Here is a 9,110-nt window from a genome sequence, read left to right as displayed (position 1 = left end):
TGAGTGGCTTTGCTTCACGGTGTGGAGCGGAGGACAACACTTTCCCCAAAGGGAGGCTGCCTGTTTGTCATGTAAACCTGTAAACGCCCCCAGGGCCAGAAGACCTAAATACACCATTTCCATCTGACAAGGAAGGTTTGTTTGGCCCTCCCCACATTGTTAGTTATTGAGTCTGAGTCAACCTCCCTTCCCAGCCCCAATATTGATCACAAGCCCTCTATAAGTGTTTGTTTTAACAAGTTTTGACAAAAACCCAAGAGCAAGGTAAGAGGTGCTTTTCAAAAGAGGTATACCTCTTAGCATCATCAGAGAGACAACAAACCCCATCAAGGGACACCTCCCAGTGGAGGCTACCTTCCTTTGCCTCCCAAACATTCTGATCAGAAAAATAATCAGGACTTCCCTGGTGGCCCAGTGGATAAGAATCCATCTGCCAATGCAGGGGACATAGGTTCCATCCCTGATCTGGGAAGATTCCACATCCCGCAGAGCAACTACTAAAGCCTGTTCACCTAGAGCCTGTGCTCCTGTGCTCCACAAGAGAAGCCACTGCAATGAGAAGCCTGTGCACCAAAACTAGAAGATCCCACTCACCACAACTAAAGAAAGTCAGAGCACAGCAACGAGGACCCAGCACAGCCAAAAATAAATAATTTTAAAAAAAGAAAAACAGAGAATCAATCAGAAAGATTTTTAGCTCAAAGGGATCATAGGGTTATGGGGTCCCAAAGACACTAGCGCCTCTCTAAATGCAGCAATCTCCCATCGGTATCATCCCTTCCGGCATTTATGAGCATTCATGGAACATTCATGAAAAACACCAAATGCCAGTTACACAGTCAGCAGCAGAAGCCACAAGGACAGTCCATTGAATTGGCCCAAAGCCCTACCCAAAAGGTTGGCCAGCTTCTGTCTTCTGCTTGGAAAAGTGAGGGCCATTCTTCCCTTGGGAGGAAGCCTGCTGCTGCTGCTGCTGCTAAGTCGCTTCAGTCGTGTCTGACTCTGTGTGACCCCATAGACGGAAGCCCACCAGGCTCCCCCGTCTCTGGGATTCTCCAGGCAAGAACACTGGAGTGGGTTGCCATTTCCTTCTCCAATGCATGAAAGTGAAAGGAGAAAGTGATGTCGCTCAGTCGTGTCCAACTCTTCACGACCCCATAGACTGCAGCCTACCAGGCTCCTCTGTCCATGGAATTTTCCAGGCAAGAGTACTGGAGTGGGGAGCCATTGCCTTCTCTGGGGAGGAAGGCTAGGAGACTTCAAAAGTCTTTTTTCTAGACTTGCTCAGAAATGTAGTTGGGGTTTCCCAGGTGGCATAGTGGTAAATAATCAGCCTGCCAATGCAGGAGACACAAGAGTTTGGGGTTTGATCTCTGGGTGGGGAAGACTCCCTGGAGTAAGAAATGGCAACCCACTCCAGTATTCTTCCCTGGGCGGTCTCATAGACAGAGGAGCCTGGCAGACTACAGTCCATGGGGCTGCAAGAGTCGGACAAGACTGAGCAACTAAACATGCACTCACACAGAAATGCAACCGTCAGTTCTTTAGCACACACAGCCTCCACACAGTAATAGTCATTCCTTCATTCTTTCAACTAACATTTATTTGGTGTCTATTGATGGACAGGGAGGCCTGGTGTGCTGCGATTCATGGGGTCGCAAAGAGTCAGACACGACTGAGCAACTGATCTGATGTGCAAGAGTCTATCTTAAGTTATAACTTCTGTCTCTACTGTCCCATAGCTTATGTTCTACTGGGAATATCAGATTTAAAAAAGGGAAATAGATAACAGGACAGATGATCAATGTTATGGAGAAAAAGAGCAAGGAAAGGGGTTAAAAAGGAGTGTCAGGAATGGAAGTTTCCTAATTTATGCAGGGTGGTCAGGGAGAGGCTCAGAGACCTGGAAGGAATGAAGAAACAAGACATGAAGTTCTCTGGGAAAACTGGGTTCTAGGCAGGAGGGAAATAATGCAAAACCCAGAAGCAGGAGTCTGCCTTCTCTGTTACACAAGAATCGGCTGGAGTGTCCAGGAGAGCTGGACCCAAGGTCACAGGGATCATAGGAGGATCCTATAAGGTCTTGCAGACTTGGCTCTTAGTCTGAATGAGATGGGAAGTGGCATAATATGGCACATTTTACCAGGGTATCTCTGACTGATGTGTTGAGAGCAGACTGGTGTGGGGTGGGGGGCGGGATTTGGGTATAGGAGCAGGCAGATCATTTAGGGGGTAACTGTTAAAAATCCCACAAGAGAGGATGTTATTTGGTCAAGAGGAATGATGCTGGGAGTAGTAAGAATCAATAACGTTCTCAATAGATTTTTTTTTTTAATTTCTTTTGGCCATGTGGCTTGGGGGATCTTAGTTCCCTGACCAGGGATTGAACCTATGCCCTCAGTAGTGAAAGCTTGGACTCCTAACCACTGAACCACCAAGGAATTCCCTTAAAATTATTATTTTGAAAAATATAATCACAACACCATTATCACAGTTAAAAACACTAACAATGATTTAATATTATCAAATATCTAGTCAATCATGATTGCCTCATGATTTTTAAAAAATTTTGTAAAAAATATCAAAGATAAACAAAGCCAGGTATTAGTTAAAATGTGTAAACATTTTACTCAGTAACTATTGACAATAGGCCAAAAAGCTGAGCTCCATCCTGATTTGCAAAAAGGCACTGTAAAGGGAGAATGGGTGCAAGGACTCACGTGAAAAATTACAAAGGGTCAGTCCCTGCACACATGATTAGGTTAGCAGTATCTGCTGGCTGGTGATTATGGACTTTAGGATTCTATCTTCCCAGAGACTGGGAGACAGAAGCCCTCTCTTTCCTGATAATTACATTTCAGGAATGGTTTTCGAGTCCTTGAAACATGACAATTCACAGTTAGAGAAGATATGTATCATCTCAAAGGGATAGAGAATGGATTCATAACTATAAACCCTTTCTGAATAAATAATAAAGGGAGGTCGGGGGGGCTACATCAGGTGTCACCTAAAACAAACAGCAATTATTTTTTGACAAACAATAGATATTTTTTGACAACTCTAAGCTTTTCCAAACAGGAACTCAAAAGAGGCTGGATAGCCCCAGACACATGACCTTAAGCTGATAGAAGAAGCCACATTCAGGTTTGGTCAAGACTCTCAGTGCAAGACTTTTTTTTTTCAGTACAAGATATGAATGGAGTCTTCATGCTGAGAGTTCATTGCAGTTCTCAGAATCGCTATCCAAATAAGGTTAATACAAATAATGCTATTTGCAGCAACATGATGGGTCAAGAAATTATCATACAAAGTGAAGTACACCAGAAAAAGACAAATACCATATGATATTGCTTATATGTGGAATCTAAAATATAACACAAATGAACACATATATGAAACAGATACAGACTCACAGACATAGAGAACAGATTTATGCTTACCAAGTAGGAGGGGTTGAGGGGGATGGATTGAGAGTTTGGGATTAGCAGATGTAAACTATTAGATACAGGGTGGATAAACAGCAAGGTCCTACTGTATGGCATAGGGGACTATTAATATATTTGATATTCAGTAGTAAACTATAATGGGAAAGAATATGAAAAAGAATATATAACTCAATGTATAACTAAATCACTTTGCTATACATCAGAAACAAATTGTAAATCAACTATGCATCAATATATAAAATATATTTTATTTATATATTTAATATATTATTTGTATCTATAAATTTAATAAAATATTTATTAAATAAGTATACTTAATAAAACATTAAATAAATTTTAAAAATAATAATATTAAAAAAGGTTTATGTATTACAACCAATTAACATTATCTCTCAAATCTCTTTTTAATCCGTAGGTTCTTCTTTTTTCCCTTAAAATTTGTGGAAGAACCTGAGTCATTTGTCCCATAGACTCAAGGCTTTGCTGATGGGACCCTCATGGGTTATCTTAATATGCTTCTTGGTGTCTGTATTTCCCAAAATTGGCAGTCAAGGGTGAGTTGCCTACTAGACATACATGAAGAGATGAAGGAGTGGCAGCTGAGTATAAGGTTGGGAGATAGGAGAGAGGTCCTGGCTGCAATAATACCTTGAGAATCATAGGCATGCAGAGTTTAAAGCCATGATTCTGGTGAGATAGTGAGGGAATGAGAGCAGATAGCCAAGAGAAATGCTCAAAGGCCTGATACAGAAGGGAAAGGATATGAAGAGCAGATCAGCTGAGTATAGGTCAGCATCTTTTGGGGGTTCCCCTGTGCCTTAGTCAGAGAAGGCAATGGCACCCCACTCCAGTGCTCTTGCCTGTAAAATTCCATGGATAGAGGAGCCTGGTGGGCTGCAAACCATGGGGTCACCAAGAGTCAGACACGATTTCACTTTCACTTTTCACTTTCATGCATTGGAGAAGGAAGTGGCAACCCACTCCAGTGTTCTTGCTTGGAGAATCCCAGGGATGGGGGAGCCTGGTGGGCTGCCGTCTATGGGGTTGCACAGTTGGACACGACTGAAGCGACTTAGCAGCAGCAGCTGTGCCTTAGTGGTAAAGAATCTGCCTGGAATATGGGAGACAGAAGTTCAATCCTTGGGTTGGGAAGATTCCTTGGAGAAGGGAATGGCTACCCATTCCAGTATTCTTGCCCGGGAAATCCCACAGAGGAGCCTGGTGGGCTACAGTTCCTGCAGTCACAAAGACTTGGACACAACTGAGCACGAGCACAGCGTCTTTGTATGTTTATATAGCTCAAAAGCAGAATCTTGATTATACATCTAACTTTACAATTGCACAAGCAACTCTTACACATTGTTGATGGGCATGTGGACAGGTGCAAGCATTCTGGAGGATGCGCTCTGCCAAAAGCCTTAAAGATGTCATAGAATTTGACACTTTTAAAGTCAAAATCCCTGGAGAAGGAAATGGCAACCCACTCCAGTATTCTTGTCTGGAAAATCCCATGGATGGAGAAGCGTGGTTGGCTATTGTCCATGGGGTCGCAAAGAGTCGGACACAACTGAACGACTTCACTAAAGTCAAAAAAGACTTTTCCCACCACACCTCGCAGCATGTGGGATCCTATTTTCCCAACCAGGGCTCAAACCTATGCCCTTTGCATTAAAAGCTCAGAGTCTTAACCACTGGACCACCAGGGAAGTCCCACTCCCCTTCTCCCCCCCACCACAAAGCCATTTTTAATTTAAAAAAGATCCTAAGGAAATAAACAGGATATCAGAAACAATTTAACTATAAAATTATCACATTTTTTTAAGATAGTGAAAAATTGGAAAGACCAAAATTGTTCAGAAATCAGGGAATATTTGGGTGAAAAAGATGGAGTCTAATGCAGGCATTAATGTTATGTTATATAGTGGAAAAGCTGTTTCTAAAATAATTCCTGTATTATCCTGCCCTAGGGAGAGGTGTGAGAGTCACGCTCAGTATGGTCAGTCTTAGGTATTGTGTTTTCATTTGGAATACACTGTTTTGAGGGAATGAATCAGAGAGAACTTTGTATTGGCAGCATGACGTGGTCACAGAAAGCTTTACCTTCAAATCTTGAGTCCTTAAGTCAACTTCTGTGAGTACGGTTGATCAGCACACATCAATTACCACTTCATAAAACGTCAGCCTGGATTACCGGGCCTAGAAGGGGGACGCTACATTTCCCAAAATCTCTTGTGCTAGGATTCTGGGTGTGAACTAGGTTTTACCGTTTTGGATTTGAAAAGTGGAGGTACAGGCCACCTTCCTACTGCTTCAGCTGTTTGATTCTTCCCTTTCTTTCATTTGCCACATTTCCTCTATCAGCAGATCAAGATGAGTCTACTTTTGAAATAAGTGTCTATGATAAAATCCAACTCCTTCCCTATACCTCCACTGGTAACCCTGGTCCAAGCCACTGCCATCAGTTGCCGGGGTCAGTGTAATATCCTCCAAACCGTTGCCCCTGTTTCTACCCCTGCCTCAACCCCACAGCTAATGTGAGCCTTTTGAAACCCAAGAGACACGTGTGACAGCTAACCATTTCCCTTAGTGCGTGTGTGCTCAATCACTTCAGTCGTGTCCGACTCTTTCACCCCATGGATATATGATTATCCCGGCAAGAATACTGGAGTGAGTTGCCATTTTCTCCTCCAGGGGATCTTCCCAACCCAGAGATAGAACCCCTCTCTCCTGTGGCTCTTCCACTGGCTGGTGGATCCTTTACCACTAGCATCACATGGGAAGCCCCATTTCCCTCAGGATAAAGCCAACGTCCTTATGACAGCCTCAAAACCCTGTAGGACCTGGGCCAGTCACTCCACCTCTGATACTGTGTCCAGTCGTGGTGTAAGCTCCAGCCAGTCTCCATGCTGATCCTGATTCTAGCCGCCTCCTACTGATCTGCTAGTTCTTCAGATACTTTTTCATCAAAGCCTACTCTATTTGTGACACTACCAGTCAGAGACTTAGTTTTAAAAAAAATTCCTAAGCACCCATCACCGTCTAAATGCTATTTACTTACTTACTATCTCCCTCCCTCCTGGTAGAATGCAAGTTCCACCAGGACAGAGGTTTTCTGTCTTGTCACTGACCATCCTAAAACTGGAACTGTACTGAGCATGCAGACAGCGCTCAGTACGTGTGTGGGGATTTTTCTTCAGGTTTTCCAGGGTGCAACCTTTAGCTCTGTGGTTTTCCAGGTAGTTGAAGACTGTGGGTGTTTCCTGATCCCTGGATTGCAGTCACACAGGGTGTTCTGGAACCCATAGCTCCATCCTGGTCTCCGCCTTCCTGGTTTTAGCCAAGGCCATAGCTCCTCTGGTGGACCAGTTCTCCAGGGTTCTGATTGCTGGAGATTCAACCTAGGGCTCACACCTCCAGCTTTCCAACAGGTCTAAAAATATGCACTTTCCTGTCTTAAACTTCTCTACTTTGGGTACCTAGAATGGTTTCTGTTTCTCCACTGCATCCTGAAAAGTCTGCAAGATAAAACTGTTGGGCCAATGATTATCAAAACTGCTTTTTTTCCCCAACCAACTGGGTCTTAAATGTAAATTAGCCAAATAGAAGGAAGTCCAACCTCTGCCTCGGCTTTCAGGGTGTTGGACCAGTGAGTGCCCCAATGGAAGGGGACAGAAGTGCTTCAGAAGAACCAAGTCAGCAGTTGGCCACACAGAGGCGCTCCTAGAGTTGGTAACCTGTCTCCATGTTTTCAGATGATGTCCTTGAGACCTAACCCCACCCCAGTCTCCACCCTCCATCAGTAGAACTGTGGCAGCTGAACCACAGTCCCAGAGCAGCTGTTAACATCGGTCACCACAGCTGTAGCACTCTTAAGAGGGGAATGCCCCAACTGCAATGTATCCTGCATGAGGCAAGGCAATGGATGTCACTTTTTCCACTGTGACTAAGGCTTCTCAGGTGGCGCAGTGGTAAAGAATCTGCCTGCCAATGTAGGAGATGCAGGGGACACAAGTTCAATCCTGGGTCAGGAAGAGCCCCCACAGGAAATGGCAAGTTGCCCTGGCATTCTTGCCTGGAAAATTCCATGGACAGAGGAGCTTGGTGGGCTACAGTCCATGGTGTCACAAAGTCAGACATGACTGAGCATATCACACATACCTAAGAAATAAGCGTATTTTCCTTTAAAGAGCCAAGTGTGAATCAGTTAGACCAGGTGGGTAGGTCTGGGAGAATTAAAGGGCATTGTCTCTGATATTTTCAGCTAGATAAGAAATATCTGAAGTACAAGATACTTATTATTAACCCGGAAGGACTGTATTTGAGTGAGATGAAATCAGTAATAAAACAGCATGTTTATATATGTAACACACAATTTTGTAGTCTGAAAGAATATGCGCTAAAATGTTAAAACTGGTTATTTTTAAAACTGGTATTTAGAGTAAAAGATAACTGAACAGTAAAAAAAATTCTACCTAGATAGACTTCATGATTTAACAATAGACAGCATTTTTTTTATCATGGTGGTACTTATCATGAACCATCTATACCTGCCTTTCCTGTTTCCTCCCTCCTAACAAAACCCTGCCTCACAGGCAACAAGGCATTAGTGCTAAGGGACAAACGGGTCCACCCATCCTTTTTTGCCAGTGCCCAGCCAAGGGTGGCTATGTGGTCTGCTGTATCAGACACACAAGGCCAAAGCTCTTTGGGCCTCTGAAGCATATTCCTCCCTGACATAAGCAGAATGAGGAGAAAGTTCCTTTACTGCTATGTACTTTGCTTCCTGCTTTGGCTCTGAACACTCTCATTTTAAGAAATGATGCTGAGTTGTTCTAGCCACTTTAGAACGCCAAAGATGGTGGAACACACGCATCCTAGAAAATCTTGGCTTTGGCAAGCTTTGGCTGCCACCCGACCCTGGAACCATCTTATCTCCAGACTGCTGGCTACATGAGATAATTAAACATCCCATTGCTTACATCACTGTCAGTCTAGTTTTCTGCTACTTGTGCTGATCCCATACTGATAGCAGCACTCTTTTGTCTTGCATAAGAAAAACTTTGTGTCCATTGTAATTTAAAAGAAACTTTATTTTTAAAAGTACTATTCTCTCAATTTTTTAGAAAATGAGTAAAACTGAGCTTAGGGAACTTAAGTAATTTTCCTCCAAAGTTATACTGGTGGAGTTATATTCAAACTCAATCCAGACTCTAAAGCCATCCATAGTTATACTGGTGGAGTTATATTCAAACTCAATCTGGACTCTAAAGCCCACATTCTGTCACTTACATAGTTAAGAAACGAACAAGCCTATAGTTTACTTTCCGTGTCTTAACATACATACACGGGTTGTAATAAATTTTCATCATTTTCACTCATACGTGAACCTGGCTTTGGGCTTTTTACTCCTGTTACTTGTATTTATTTGTCAGTACAAATGTATGCTTTGGAGGCTTGTCCAAGAAAGCAGATGTGTCCTGTCTTCTCCCCACACTTCTACTGTCCAACCTGTATATCAGGAATATAGGACAGGCTATGGGGACTCTGATTCAGGGTCATAATGTTCAATCCCCATTACACATGAAATGGCACAACAGTGAGCTATAAAGTAATACAAGCTCTTCCTCAAGTTTTTGTGGAATAATCAGAGAATTAAAGGCTGTG

This window comes from Bos indicus, chromosome 8 (genome assembly GCF_029378745.1).
Source record: "Bos indicus isolate NIAB-ARS_2022 breed Sahiwal x Tharparkar chromosome 8, NIAB-ARS_B.indTharparkar_mat_pri_1.0, whole genome shotgun sequence".
In the NCBI taxonomy this organism is placed as follows: domain Eukaryota; kingdom Metazoa; phylum Chordata; class Mammalia; order Artiodactyla; family Bovidae; genus Bos; species Bos indicus.
The sequence above is the reverse complement of the archived record's forward strand: the minus strand, read 5'-3'. Positions refer to the sequence as shown.